The 15489-nt window shown below is 44.5% G+C and overlaps 1 protein-coding gene across 7 annotated transcripts in view; it reads right to left on the bottom strand.

Moving 5' to 3' along the window:
• The window catches only part of LARP1B (La ribonucleoprotein domain family member 1B), a 603652-nt gene that overhangs the window by 494663 nt on the left and 93500 nt on the right, over positions 1–15489 (bottom strand). The gene's annotated exons all lie outside the window — the stretch shown is intronic.

A 15489-nucleotide genomic window follows, 5' to 3' on the forward strand; every position in this document is an offset into this window, starting at 1 on the left:
AAAATTACAGAGCACATCCAAGGACATGGATTACTGAGACCGAGTCAGCACGGCTTTTGTGTGGGGAAATCTTGCCTGACCAATTTACTTCAATTCTTTGAAGGAGTAAACAAACATGTGGACAAAGGGGAGCCGGTTGATATTGTGTATCTGGATTTTCAAAAGGCGTTTGACAAGGTACCTCATTAAAGGCTACAGAGTAAATTGGAGGGTCATGGGATAGGAGGAAAAGTCCTATTGTGGATTAAAAACTGGTTGAAGGATAGGAAACAGAAAGTGGGGTTAAATGGGCAGTATTCAAAAATGGAGAAGGGTAGTTAGTGGGGTTCCTCAGGGGTCTGTGCTAGGACCGCTGCTTTTTAATATATTTATAAATGATTCAGAGATGGGAGTAACTAGCGAGGTAATTATATTTGCTGATGATACAAATTATTCAAAGTAGTTAACTCGCGACAGGATTGTGAAAAATTACAGAAGGACCTTATGAGACTGGGCAGCTAGATGACAGATGACGTTTAATGTGAGCAAGTGCAAGGTGATGCATGTGGGAAAAAAGAACCCGAATTATAGCTACGTCATGCAAGGTTCCACGTTAGGAGTTACGGACCAAGAAAGGGATCTGGGTGTCGTCGTCGTCGATAATACACTGAAACCTTCTGCTCAGTGTGCTGCTGCAGCTAGGAAAGCAAATAGAATGTTGGGTATTATTAGGAAAGGTATGGAAAACAGGTGTGAGGATGTTATAATGCCATTATATCACTCCATGGTGCAACTGCAACTTGAGTATTGTGTTCAATTCTGGTCGCTGCATCTCAAGAAAGATAATAGTGGAACTGGAAAAGGTGCAGCGAAGGGCGACTAAAATGATAGCGGGGATGGGACGACTTCCCTATGAAGAAAGACTGAGGCTAGGGCTTTTCAGCTTGGAGAAGAGACGGCTGAGGGGAGACATGATAGAGGTATATAAAATAATGAGTGGAGTGGAACAGGTGGGTGTGAAGCGTCTGTTCACACTTTCCAAAAATACTAGGACTAGGGGGCATGCGATGAAACTACAGTGTAGTAAATTTAAAACAAATCGGAGAAAATGTTTCTTCACCCAACGCGTAATTAAACACTGGAATTCGTTGCCGGAGAACGTGGTGAAGGCGGTTAGCTTGCCAGAGTTTTAAAAGGGGTTACACGGTTTCCTAAAGGACAAGTCCATAAACCACTACTAAATGGACTTGGGAAAAATCTACAACTCCAGGAATAACATGTATAGAATGTTTGTACCTTTGGGAAGCTTGCCAGGTGCCCCTGGCCTGGATTGGCCGCTGTCGTGGATAGGATGCCGGCCTCGCTGGACCCTTGGTCTTTTCCCAGTGTGGCATTACTTATGTACTTATGATAACCGGCTAAGCCTGAATGTCAACTTAGCCTGTTATCTTTAAACCAGACAAAAATATACTGGATATTCAATGCCGGTCACCAGCTACAACCCAGAATTGAATATCTGGGCTCAGCACTGACTGCAGGAGTTAGCCGGTCTATCACCCACGGTCCAAATATCTTTAATGTAGTCAACAAGTATTTCTATATCTTGAGACAAATATGCTCTGTTTGGTCAGTGCTAGAATGCTACCCCCTTTCAGATCCTGCTCTTTGCTCGACATATCAAAACTTTATTACTATAACTCCTTACCTTGTCCTGCCGTTAACTCAGATCAGAACACTCCAGCTTACTCAAAATACTGCCATTAAGTTACAGTTTAATAAATAGAAGCTTGGACATGCCCTCCCCCTTCTCATTTTAGAACACTGGCTACCACTTGTCTTTCGAGTCCCATATAAATATTTGACCATCAGGTTTTAAACTCTGGTGTTCCAGCCTTTCTTTTTAATCTACTTAATGTACCCTTCCATCCTACCATTAATATCTTCTCACAGACCCATCCCACCAACATGTCTGGTTTGGAAAAAGTCCATAGCACTTGCTTCAGCATCATTGCCCTATCTCTCTGGAATGACCTACCTTTTTCTGAGAACTGAATCCTCATTTTTTAAATGAAATTTAGGCACAAACTCAACCAATTAAGAGCCAGCAGCCAATACCTCTCTCACTTCTCCTTCACCATTACTCCAAAACTGTCCGTGAACTTTTTTTTTTTTTCTTTTTTTTTGGGGGGGGGGGGGGGGGGGGGGGGAGGGGGCAGGGAAGGGACAGGAATCCCATCCGAGATCAGCAGTAATTGTTTAGAAACTGATTCAATAAAGTTGTTTTCCTATTGTGTCTGTAGGCAAAGAAACTCTAGTAAATCAGTTCCTTGAGGTGTTTCTGCAATTCACTGGTAGAAACCAGCAGTTTCTCTTTCCAAATCATGCTGTCAGTTGTGTGACAGCACCACCTTGATAGGTAAAGCATAACCTGGGTAACCAGTCTCTCTCTCTATGTCCCACTCCTTCAGCCTTTGTCCAGTTTTTCCTTTTATTAACCCTCTCCCTGGCCTTTATCCACTCTCTCATTTTCATCTCTCTCATGTACTCCACCTTATATCATCATTCTCTCATACCCCCGCCAGTTTTCATTCTCCTCTCATGTACACCCCCCCCCCCCCCGCCAGTTTTTATCTAGTCTCTCTCTCTCTCTCTCTCATGAACCCCATCCCCCGATTTTATCCAGTCTTTCTTTCTCAGGTACCCCCTGCCCCCAGCCTTTATCCAGTCTCTTTGTATGCCCCCCAGCCTTTATCTAGTCTCGCTCTCATGTAACCCCACCCCCCAGCCTATACCCAATTTTTCTCTCTCAGAGCTTGCCACTTATTCCCCTAAACTGCTGAAGAAATGGCTTATTTCCTCCTTCCCCACTGCAACTTGGCACTCTGTAAGCTTCAACCGTGTGTTGCAGGAAGTTTAGGTTGGTCCTGAGATTTCAAGTCTCATGAGACTTGCATGTGAGGCTCCTACATATCATGAACAGCGTGCCTCAAGCTTACAGACAGCAGCATCGCAGTGGGGAAGCAAGAAATATGCTGTTTCTTCTACAGCACCACACACAAATTCACTCGCCAAAACAAATCTCAGGCCTCAGAGTGCAGTGTTTAGGGGCCATGGCAACCTGGTGCTTGGGGTTTGTCAAGCCCTGCCTTAAGACATCTTTTTACCTAGACATTCCCACAATCATGGCAGCATAAGCTTGGTAGACTTACATCCAACTTTGCTAACTTCAGATTACTTTTTGTTTCACTCCTTCCCCCAACCCTTTACCTGTTTTTAAGAGAGATTTTAAGTAATTATTCAGTGCTCCCCCTTCTTGTATGATGTCTTTGTTCTCCTATAGTTTAACTGAATTTGCCCTGACCAAAATACACTGAGCCTTGATATCAGGGGAGCCAACTTTTCAAAATTATTGGGGATGCTAAACCAAATAGAAATGACCTCTCCCTGGACACAGTCAAGGAATTTGCTCAATATTGGGGGTGCTCAACACAGTGCCGGCTCCTATGCTTGAGATCCTCGGTTACAAGAGGAGAGGTAGACAGTGTGAAAATGATGGGCTATCACTGGGATGGGGGTGTGGCCAAGAGTACTTATATACTTAAGTTGCAGGGAAGGGTGGAAAAGAGAGGTACAAAGATCAGACGGGAAAGAAGAGATATTGGACCATGGAGGCAGAGAGAAAAGGTGAGGTTATAGAGAGATAATAGTGTGACAAAGATGCTGGGTATGGAGGGGAGCTGGAAAGAAGAGGAGGGTGCTGATTACAGAGGGTAGAAATATGGAATTGGGAGTGGGTAAAAGAGAAGGGAATAAGATCGGGAAGATGGGCTGAGTAGAGAAATGAAAAGTCAATACCTAGGTAAAAAGGTAAAAAGTTAAAAAGGAGAATGAGCACAGGCAGGTGAGGAGGATGAAATTTAGTAGAGGAATAAAAAAAAATAAAAAAAAGACCAGAGCTAAAAGTACACGATCAATGTGTCAGACAGCTTTATGGAGGAAATGCAACAAGTCAGAAGGCGAGAGAGGAGAAATGGCAAATTAACAGCAGACACTAGAAAGAGGAGACAGAGAAGAGAGCAACTGAGACCAATACGACTGAAAAGATAAAATGCCCAGACAAAAACAGAAAAATATTTATTATTCAGAATTTTTTATTAACTGAAATGTTAGCTTTGGGAAATGAAAACTGTGAATACCTTTGTATTTCGTTCAGTACAAGAGAAAAATATATTTTTGTTTTTATTTCTCCAGTGTTATGGTACATGCTCAGTTTGACTTTTTGGGGTTCTCCATTCAGTTATCATCATTACATTTTACATATTATGACAAAGGTACAGCATTCTGCTGGCATGCAGTTTATGAAGAGATCTGTAGTAGTCACACTTGTTCTGCTTGCCTAGTAATAGATCCACTGGTGTTCCATGGCCCAATGCAATATCTGTAGTGCTATTTATTTATACATAAGATTCTTGCTCTTTGAATCATAGTTAGTACTACTACAATATAGCAGATTTGCTTCATGTGTTTTGAGTGTGAATTTTTTCAGGTTTTGCATCATTTCATAATGTGCTTGTAGTGGAGAGATTGGTATTGCTGTTAAATCACAAGAAAATGAAAAAATTATATATATATGCATTCTGAGTTCCATGGAGAAATGTCCTACTGTCCAGCTGCTGTTAGGGGGAGGGGGCTATGGATGCAGTATGTATTTTAATTTAACTCATAAGAACTATCAGACCAAAGGTCTGTAAGGGTCATGGGTGCAGTGTGTCCTGATGGGAAAAAAAAAGTTGTCAACCACTGCTCTGCAGCAATATAGGCCATCTCTGCGTAAGAGGCAGACATCACTCTGGTGAACAATGTTCTAAACCTCAGAGAAGTTCCATGCAATCTTACAACCAAATCCATCAGGATATAGGTATACTAGAACCTAATCCCCCCTCTCACCATTACCAAACACCAAAAAGTGTTCTAGCTTTCTACTGAATGTAATCTTCAAGGCCCTTTTAAGATCGAGAGCTTTGCTTCTTTAGACCATGCCCAAAACCTATAAATCCTAAACACATAACTCTCCTGTTTATACAAAATGCAGAGTTCACCTTTAGAGGTTAGGAAACACATGCAGGTTTGAGAAGACAGCTATCCTGACTTTCAGGACTTTGGAATTACAGTGTGAAAAACCTAGGATCAAACAGCTCACATTTATTCATTTAATACTTATTAACATAAATGCTTAGTCCTTGGTGCCACAGGAAGTTGGGACTATTGTGTTCAACTAAAGGATGCAGGGGGAGGAATAAACATCTACACAGAGCTGTGGTACTTTCTATTAACCACTAATGTATTCCCTGTGCACTGGTAAAGTGAGAATTAAAAAAAGAAAAATCATCCTCCCCATCCTTGTCCTCTGGTGCTCTAAAGATTGTGCATGGAGCAGAGGAGTAGTCTAGTGGTTAGAGCACTGGGATAACCAGGGAAGTCTGGTTCAAATTCAACTGCTGCTTCTTGTGATCTTGGGCAAGTCATTTAACCCCTCCCTCCCCTCTGGTACGAACTTCGATTGTATACTCTTCAGGGACGGGGAAGTACCTAGTCTACCTGAATATAACTCACCTTGAGCTACTACTGAAAAAAAGATGTGAACTAATGTTATCACTGAAAGATGCTATAAAAACTAAGTTGGCTTTTAGAAAATATTACAGTGCAAAAACACCGTTGATCTACTTATTAGATCAAGGTGCTACTTCAGCTACCATGCATCTAGTTATTTCATTTGCATTTTGATACACTTGATCACAGTACTTCACTGTAGCAACTAAGAGAACAAAGCCTGGGTAGAATAATGCTTTCTTGATTAGTTTAGGAGTAGTGTTAGGGGCTACAATCTACAGGAAGTTAGGTTAGCTTTGCTGCTTGGTTGTTACAAACCAGGCTGATACAAATCAGCTGTGAGTGACTTGTGATAGACTGCTTTGTTAACAGGAAGCTTGAATATTTACCCTGAAATCATGAGACATTTAAAGATCGATGATGTGGAGGGTTATTTCCTCATAAAGTCAAAACAATCTGTAAAGCAAGCCCATCCACTGGCTGATCAGAAAACAGGTATATCTAAAATCATCTTAATAGACCTATCAAAATGATGGGCTGTGTATACTTAAGTTAAATATGTCCTACATCACAGGGCAAATACTCATAACAAAGCACATCCCATTAAGCCTAATGGAAGAGAAACCCTATAAAAAGATACCTTCTGGCCTTAGAGACAATGGAAGAAGGGAATTATCCAGCCTCAGCAGAGGGACCAGAAGGATGTGCCATGGAGAGAGAAACCCAGACCATGAAAGGAGCAGAGGGTGATCTTGTCCTGGACCATAGTGAGAGTCTTCCATTCAAAGAGAGAAAGAGATAGCATCATCTATGCTATGCTATGCTATAACATTGAAAATTTGATAGCAGACACTTTGAACAGTACTGGGCAGCCAAGCATCAAATAAGGGAAAAGAGTCTGTATGAGTTAGCTAAGTAAATAGTTAAAACATTGATCCTATGTGGAAATAATGAAGGTGAAACTTTACAGTCTAATATAATTAAGACAAAAAAGTGAGTTAGTGTTCAATTAGTATTGTAATTGTTTAGTATGAGTATTCTGGTCATTATCCTCATAATTCTGTTTGCCATCAGCATTAATTTGTTTCTTAAATGTATCATTTCTAATTAGTAAAAAAAAAAAAGAAATTAAAACAATTATGGACTATGTCCCCCTTATACAAAATGCAAGATCTGGTTTTATATTTCAATATACTGTAAAGAGCACATCACTGAACAAGTGTCTCATTTAGAGCTTCTTAGCATAGTAATTTTCCCTTACATTAGGTTTCATTCATTCTTGAAGGCCTGTCCTCAGCAAGTTAATGCTGGATTACTTCATATCGTCATGTTGTTTGGTACGCTGGGATATTCAAGAAGGATCCCATACTGTTGCTCCTACTCTTCAATTTATATTATAGAGTTTTGACCAATACAATTAAGTGCCCACTATTTTTATTTTTTTTTGTTAATATGTACCCCGCGCTTTCCCACTCATGGCAGGCTCAATGCGGCTTAGGTACTTATTTGTACCTGGGGCAATGGAGGGTTAAGTGACTTGCCCAGAGTCACAAGGAGCTGCCTGTGCCTGAAGTGGGAATTGAACTCAGTTCCTCAATTCCCCAGGACCAAAGTCCACCACCCTAACCACTAGGCCACTCCTCCACTGTTGCTACTATTTGAGATTCTACATGGAATGTTGCTATTCCAACATTCCATGTAGAAGTCGGCCCTTGCAGATCACCAATGTGGCTGCGCAGGCTTCTGCTTCTGTGAGTCTGACGTCCTGTCAGACTCACAGAAACAGAAGCCTGCTCAGCCTTCTACATGGAATGTTGCTACATTCCATGTAGAATCTCCAATAGTATCTATTTTATTTTTGTTACATTTGTACCCTGCGCTTTCCCACTCATGGCAGGCTCAATGCGGCTTACATGGGGCAATGGAGGGTTAAGTGACTTGCCCAGAGTCACAAGGAGCTGCCTATGCCTGAAGTGGGAATTGAACTCAGTTCCTCAGTTCCCCAGGACCAAAGTCCACCACCCAAACCAATAGGCCACTCCTCCACTATGTCACTGATATGATATATTTTACTGCAATTTAAGATGAGGAGCAGTATAAATAAAACCAATGATTTTCTCAAAATAAACTGTTGATGCTGGATAATAAAACTTATATTGATCCAACCCTCCCCCCCCCCCCACACACACACAAAAAAAGAGCTATTGCTACAGAAGGTTTCTTTCTAGTCCCATCTTGGTTTTAGATGGAATATTACTGGTTGCAAAAGTTGAAGGAGAAAACATAGGATTACTTTAGGATGTCAAACTTAGTACGGATTGCCAGACTTTAGAACCAGTAGAGAATCTTTGGATGACCCAGCATCTAAATGCTCGTTTGGAGAAACAGTCTGGAAATTTTAATCCAGGAAATTATTATTTTTAGATTAATTGTAAAAGTTTGTACGTAGGGCTCCAATAAGCGCATACAGAAAGTCTAGTTAGCGAAGATACTTACCTGGAGCAGGCTTTATATTCTCTCAAGTAGGCAACACCAGTATACAGCACCCAGTCTGGCATTTACTAAAGCTAAATGAAAGGTTGTGCAGCGTAAGCCATGCTCCACCGCAATTGAGTGAGTGCCTTCCCAGACATCACTAATGCAGTCTCCTCAGTTTAATACTATAACAAAAAAATAAAGTAAAAATAACAAAGAAGACAACTGCAAGGGGAGGTAGGAGGGATTGTGAGAATATAAAGCCTGAAGTCCTGAGAGAATACCTGCTACAGGTAAGCAACTTTGTTTTCTCCGAGGACAAGCAGGCTTATCTATTCTCACGTGCGGAATCCCTAGCATGCAGGCTCACCAAAACAACAAACATAGGTCAATTCGGACTCACAATGGTAAGAACACTATATACAATCTGAATATGAGTGCAGCCTGGAACAGAATAAAAGGGGCCCAGGAGGGTGGAGTTGGATTCTATACCCCAAACAGATTCTGCAACACTGTCTGCCCGAACCAACTGTCGCATCTGGTATTCTGCTCAAGGCAGTAGTGTGATGAGAATGTGTGAATTGAAGACCACATGGCAACCTTGCAAATTTCTTCAAAGGAGGCATATTTCAAGTCGGCTACCAACGCAGCCATGGCTCTGACATTATGAGCCGTGACATAACCCTTGAAGGCCAGCCCAGCCTGGGCATTAAGTGAAAGAAATGCAATCTGCCAGACAAATTGAGATGATGCAGTTGCCAATGGCAACACCCATCCTGTTGGGATCAAAAGAAATACAAAGCTAGGCTGGCTGTGGGACCTTGTCCGCTCCATGTAGTAGGTCAATGCTCTCTTGCAATCCAATATGTGCAAGCTGTTTTTGCCAGGATGTGCATGAGGTCAGGGAAAGAATATCGGCAAGACATTTGACTGGTTCAGATGGAACTCAGGCACATTTTCGACAGGAATTTAGGGTGCACACAGAGGACTACTCTATTGTGATTAAACTTAGTATAAGGTGCATTCACCACTAAGGGCTGAAGCTCACTGACCCTATGAGTTGAAGTAACAGCCAACAAGAAAATAACCTTCCAGTCAAGTACTTCAGATGACAGGAATTCACTGGCTCAAAAGGAGCTTTCCTCAGCTGGGTGAGAATGATGCTGAGATCCCATGACACTGGTGGAGGGTTGACAGGGGGACTTGACAAAAGCAAACTCATGAAGCGAACTAGAAATATCCAGAGATGGGCTAACTTTCTACATGTTGATGATAAGCACTAATTACACTAAGGTGAACCCTCATGGAGTTGGTCTTAAGACCAGACTCTAATAAATGGTATTCAAGCACGTCTGTCTAGGACACGTTAAGGGATCTAGGACCTTGCTCTCACACCAGACAGCAAACCTCTTCCATTTAAAAGAGTAACAGTGAAATCTTTCCTAGAAGCCAGCAAGACCCAAGAGACACCCGCTGGGAGACCCAAGGCAGCCAATTCTGGGCTCTGAACATCATGCTGCAAGAGCCAGAGACTGGAGATTGGGATGTAAAAGTGATCTCTTGTTCTGAGTGATGAGGGTCGGAAAACACTCCAATCTCAACTGTTCTTTGGAGAATAATTCCAGAAGAGGAAACCATATCTGCCACGGCCAGTACAGCACGCTCAGAATCATGGTTCCGTGGTCTTGTTTGAGTTTCAAAAAAGTTTTTCCCACTAGAGGTATGGGAGGATACGCATACAGAAGACCTATCCTCCAACTGGGAAGGAATGCACCCGACGCTAGCCTGTCATGGGCCTGAAGCCTGGAACAAAACAGAGGGAACTTTGTAGTTGTGTAGTTGAGCTGAGTGATAAAAAGATCCATCGACGGGGTGCCCCATGCTCGGAAGATCTTGCGGGCTATGTCCATATTGACAGACCACTCGTAAGGTTACATTATCCTGTCCACTGCTCAGTCTGTCGGACTGGGTATTGTCTTTGCCCGCCAGATAAGTAGCCTGAAGGAACATGCCATGTTGGTGAGCCCAATACAACATCTGGACGGCCTCCTACTACAAAGGCCGTGATCTGGTGCCCCCTGCTCAGCTGAGAAATTTGAAATGGAAGTCCCAGAGTCAAACTGGATCAAATGGTCCACCACTGAAAAGAGCGTGCAAGCTCTGGGGACACTTGGATGACATCTTCTCGACTCCCGTGGCTTCATGCCATTGAGAAGCCAGGGTCCACTGATCTGATCTCAAGTGAAGATGTGTCATGGGTATAACGTACACAGTGGAAGCCATGTGGCCCAACAATCTCAACAGCTGCCAAGATGTGACCTGATGAGAGGCACGAACCTCGAACGCGAGCAAGATTGCCCGCTCCCGTCTCCAGGAGGTAGGCTCGAAACGTCTGTGTGTCAAGCAGGGCTCCTATAAACTCCAATCACTGGACAGTAAGATAGGACTTGGGGTAGTTTAAAATGAACCCTAGTAGCTCAAGCACCCGAATAGTCACCCACACAGACTCCTAAGCACCAGCCTCAGAGGTGCTCTTCACCAGACAATCGTTAAGATATGGGAACACATTGATTCCCAGTCTATATAGTGATGCTGCAACATTTGGTGAAGACCCTGAGAGCTGGCTTCAGCAAGGCCACAGGGCAACATGCGGTACTGAAAGTGATGTGGTCTCAGTTGAAATTAAAGATACTTCTGATGGGCTTGAAGTATCGGGATGTTAGTATATGCATCCTTTAAGTCCAAAGAGCATACTCATCCATTTTTCTGAATCATTGTGAGAAGGGTGTCCAGGGAAACCATTCTGAACTCTTCTCAGACTAGGAATTTGTTCAAGGCCCTCAGGTAGGATGGGACTCATCCTCCCTGTCTTCCTATACACAGGGAAGTACCTGGAATAAATTTCCTGCCCTTCTTTTAGTGGTGGAACAGGTTCAACTACATAGGCTTCAGAAGGGCGAAGAGTTCCTCTGCAAGTACCTGCCCACACTGAGAGCTGAATGAGCTCTTGGTGGGCAATTTGGAGGTTTGAGATACTAATTGAGGGAGTATTGACTATTTGAAGAATCCACCAGTCAGAGATTATAAGAGGCCACTTTTAGAGAAAAATTTTCAGCCTCCCTCCAACCGGCAAGTCAGTTGGGACAGACACTTTTACTGCAGCTATGCTCTGCTGGAGCCAGTCAACAGTTCATCCCTTGCTTTGCCTGGTGAGCAGCAGGGGCTTTAGGCGAACATTGTTGACATAACAAGCATGCTAGGGTTGAGCCTGAGTAGGCTGTACCTACACCTAGGATAATAATAGGAACTCCTCCTTGGCTTGCCAAAAGTCCTCCTAGATGAGGAGGCTGATGCAGAAGGTGCCCGGTGGGAGACAAACAAGATAGTATCAGTGTGTTTTTTGATTTGGTCAGTGACCTCTTCAACCTTCTCTCCAAAAATGTTATCCCCCCCGGCAAGAAGCATCTGCCAACCTCTGCTGCACAGAATGTTCCAAGTCAGAAACAAGTCAGAACAGAGATCCTAGACGCCACATCAAAAGTGTCGCGTGCCTCTAGCCATGAACTTTCAACATACCTTCTGCTGCTTGACCAACTGGCGAAAAGGCTCAGCCTGCTCCAGAGGGAGCACATCAACCAAGTCCAACAGCTGGCGCACCAAGTTTCACAAGTAAACGCTCATGAAGAGCTGGTAAGTTTGTATATAGAAAATAAGCATTGAAGTCTGGTATATCTTCCTCCCAAAAGAATCCAGGGTTCTAGCTTTTCTGCCTGGGGGTGCCGAGGCATAGTCCCTAGAACTCTTGGCTCTTTTGAGAGTGGATTCCACCACCATGGAATTGTGAGACAACTGAGGCCTATCAAAACCAGGCACACTGTGGAGCCGATACTGGGTGTCAATCTTCTTGGGCATGACACGGACCAACAGAGGGGACTCCCAGTTCCTGACGAAGACTTCCTTGAGTACCTCATGGAGAGGTGCAGTCACAACCTCCTTAGGAGGAGATGTGTACTCCAGGACCTCAAGCATCTTGGCCCTGGGCTCATCCTCCACTTCCAAAGGAAATTGAATGGCATCAGCTATTTCTTTTACAAAAGATGGAAATGAAAGGCTTAATCCCATAAGACTCATCCAAGGAAAAGTACCCAGGATCCTCCTCTGAATCTACTGAGCGCTGATCCTCTTCGGTGTCAGACAGTATCTCCTGATTGGAATGTTGAGAACGAACCTGCCTTGGCACCGAGGAACCACGTCCTCGAAAGTGGTGTTGAGAAATCAAAAGAAGTCAACTTCCATCTCGACTCCGGCGAAGCTTCCTCCACCAACGTCCAGGGAAAGGCGCCGGCGTCTGAGGCTACACCACAGGCTAAGGGTCAAGCAGGGCCGGAGCAAGCACTCCCGATGTTGATGCGCACTGTTGCATTAAGGCCATCCAGCAGCGCAGGGAGCAAGGCCCAGATGTGCTCATCGAAGGCCAACACTGGGAAAAGATGGGGTGCCGGCTGAAGTGCAGGCTGCTGAAGCGCAAGTTGCAGAACTGCTAGATTCAATGCAGGAGCTGGATCTCGGCTACTAGGAAGCAGGTGCATTGGTACCTCCTGAATGGAGGAGTGGTCCTCCCGGTGCCGTCACTTCTCTGGTGCCGAATCCTTCGATGCCCCAGAACTCCCAGCACCATCTGTCAAGAGTGACTTATGATGATGCTTCTTGGCCTTCACCCGAAGCATGTCACCAAGGCTCGGTGCCAATGAGAATGTCATTGAAACCTCAGGTCACCTCAGGGTCGGGTCAGACGACAGACCGTCCCAGGGGCTCTCCACAATAGCAGGCCTCGAGATAGGTGGACACCCACGATGCTTCAATGCTCCTAGTATCTACGGGTCTAATAGGAGCCATGCTTACCGACACTCCCAAAGCCGGTGCGATGCTCGTCCTCAATGCAGACGTTGAGGAACCGGACTTGACTCCAAAAATCCTCTCTCGTTAAGCCTCTCTGGAAAACCAGGTCGTCTTCTTCATAAAGAGACAAAGAACACAGTTAGTAGGGCTATGGTCAGGCCTAAGATACTGCAGACATCAAGAATGGGTGTCCTTCCCAGAGACTGTCCGATTGCACTGGGTACAGTGCTTGAAGCCACATTCGTCAGCTAAATTAAATGACACAATGGTGACTGAAAAAGGGGCAAGGCACAGAAAAAAGGGAAGGAAAAGTCCTGGCCGAAGTCAAGACCTAAAAGCGGCCTAATGATGGAAAAAAATAAACAAAACTTAAAACCAGGCAAAAAAAAACCTAAGGAAATTAAAGGAAAAGAAAACTGAGGTTCCAACAACAGGAACACAAACTAATATCCAATAAAATAGCCGGAAGGCAAAAAAAAAAAAAAAAAACCTAGCTAAGATTGAGCAAATGAGAAGAAAAAAAATACCTTCTTCTCACATGGAAAAAGAACTGAGACAGAACTCACGCATGCATGGTGAAGCGCGGCTCATGCTCCACAAAGCTCTCATTTAGCTTTGGTAAATGCCGGACTGGGCAACACGGATCAGCATCACCCACTTGTGAGAACCGATAAGCCTGCTTGTCTTAGGAGAAAACAATGAACATAGTTGCCAATTTACTATCTGACTGTAGATAGAGCCATGGAACAACGTTCTCTCTAATTTTTGCTAGCATATGTGCACATGAAAAACATTTTGTGCCAAGTTTTCAGCCTCAACTCAATTATGTACGGTATAGTCGCGTTCTCTAGGACCTTGGCATTCTATCAGGTCCTCGAGGTGGAACTGGAGTTCGTGAGCCCTTGGGCCACTGCCGAGGAGCGGCAGCGGCAGGCAAGACCACCCCGGGACAGGATACACGGAAGAGCAGTACTGGAGCTCTGGACTGGAGTAGTACCAGGCAGGCAACTGGAACAGACGAAACAGGAATAGCTTCACCCCGGGACGGGATACACGGAAGAGCAGTACTGGAACTCTGGACTGGAGTAGTACAAGGCAGGCAACTGGAACAGACGAAACAGGAACGGCTTCACCTGCACATAGCCACCGTTCCTCCGGAGTTGAGCTCCGAAGTGCAGGTGGCCGGCAGGACTTGCAGGATACGCAGGAACTGAAGATCCCGAGGACCCACCCCAGGTCTGGGATACACGAGGGAGACTAGACTAGGAACTAAACTCAGACAGGGAGCTGCTGCACTGCCACTAGCAAGAACCAGAAGACCTAGCAAGAGACAAGACATACGAAAGCTAGCAGGAGCAAAGACTAGGGCAACATGCAAGCAAGGCAGACTGGGGATCAGGGAATACCCAGTGGGTAAACCCACTAGCTAGGTAGCAGCAGGAAACAGGGACCATGCCCTGGGAACACACACTAGCTAGACAGAGACAGGATTCAGGATATACACTCAGGATATACAAACAGGGTTCAGGATATGCACATAGGATATACAAGCAGGGTACAGGATAGACCCTCAGGATATATGTTAGCTAGGCAGAGCGGAAGACCGGATAACACTAGCTAGCCAGAACCAGGGTTCAGGATATCCTGAGTGTATATCCTGAACCCTGGTTCTGGCTAGCTAGTGTTATCCGGTCTTCCGCTCTGCCTAGCTAACATATATCCTGAGGGTCTATCCTGTACCCTGCTTGTATATCCTATGTGCATATCCTGAACCCTGTTTGTATATCCTGAGTGTATATCCTGGGGTCGCTTTACTCATACTACCCCTCTCCTCAAGACCCTTCACTGGCTCCCTATCCGTTTTCGCATCCTGTTCAAACTTCTTCTACTAACCTATAAATGTATTCACTCTGCTGCTCCCCAGTATCTCTCCACACTCGTCCTTCCCTACACCCCTTCCCGTGCACTCCGCTCCATGGATAAATCCTTCTTATCTGTTCCCTTCTCCACTACTGCCAACTCCAGACTTCGCGCCTTCTGTCTCGCTGCACCCTACGCCTGGAATAAACTTCCTGAGCCCCTATGTCTTGCCTCATCCTTGGCCACCTTTAAATCTAGACTGAAAGCCCACCTCTTTAACATTGCTTTTGACTCGTAACCACTTGTAACCACTCGCCTCCACCTACCCTCCTCTCTTCCTTCCCGTTCACATTAATTGATTTGATTTGCTTACTTTATTTATTTTTTGTCTATTAGATTGTACGCTCTTTGAGCAGGGACTGTCTTTCTTCTATGTTTGTGCAGCGCTGCTTATGCCTTGTAGCGCTATAGAAATGCTAAATAGTAGTAGTAGTAGATATACAAACAGCGTTCAGGATATGCACACAGGATAAACAAGCAGGGTTCAGGAATAGCAGGGGTCAAGGCAGATAGCGAGTAGGGAGAGGAAACCAGGAATAGCGGCCAAGGGTCTTGGGCAGGCAACAGAGCACACAGAGTAAACCAGGAATATCAAGCCAAGGGTCT

This window comes from Microcaecilia unicolor, chromosome 2 (assembly GCF_901765095.1).
Source record: "Microcaecilia unicolor chromosome 2, aMicUni1.1, whole genome shotgun sequence".
Lineage (NCBI taxonomy): Eukaryota > Metazoa > Chordata > Amphibia > Gymnophiona > Siphonopidae > Microcaecilia > Microcaecilia unicolor.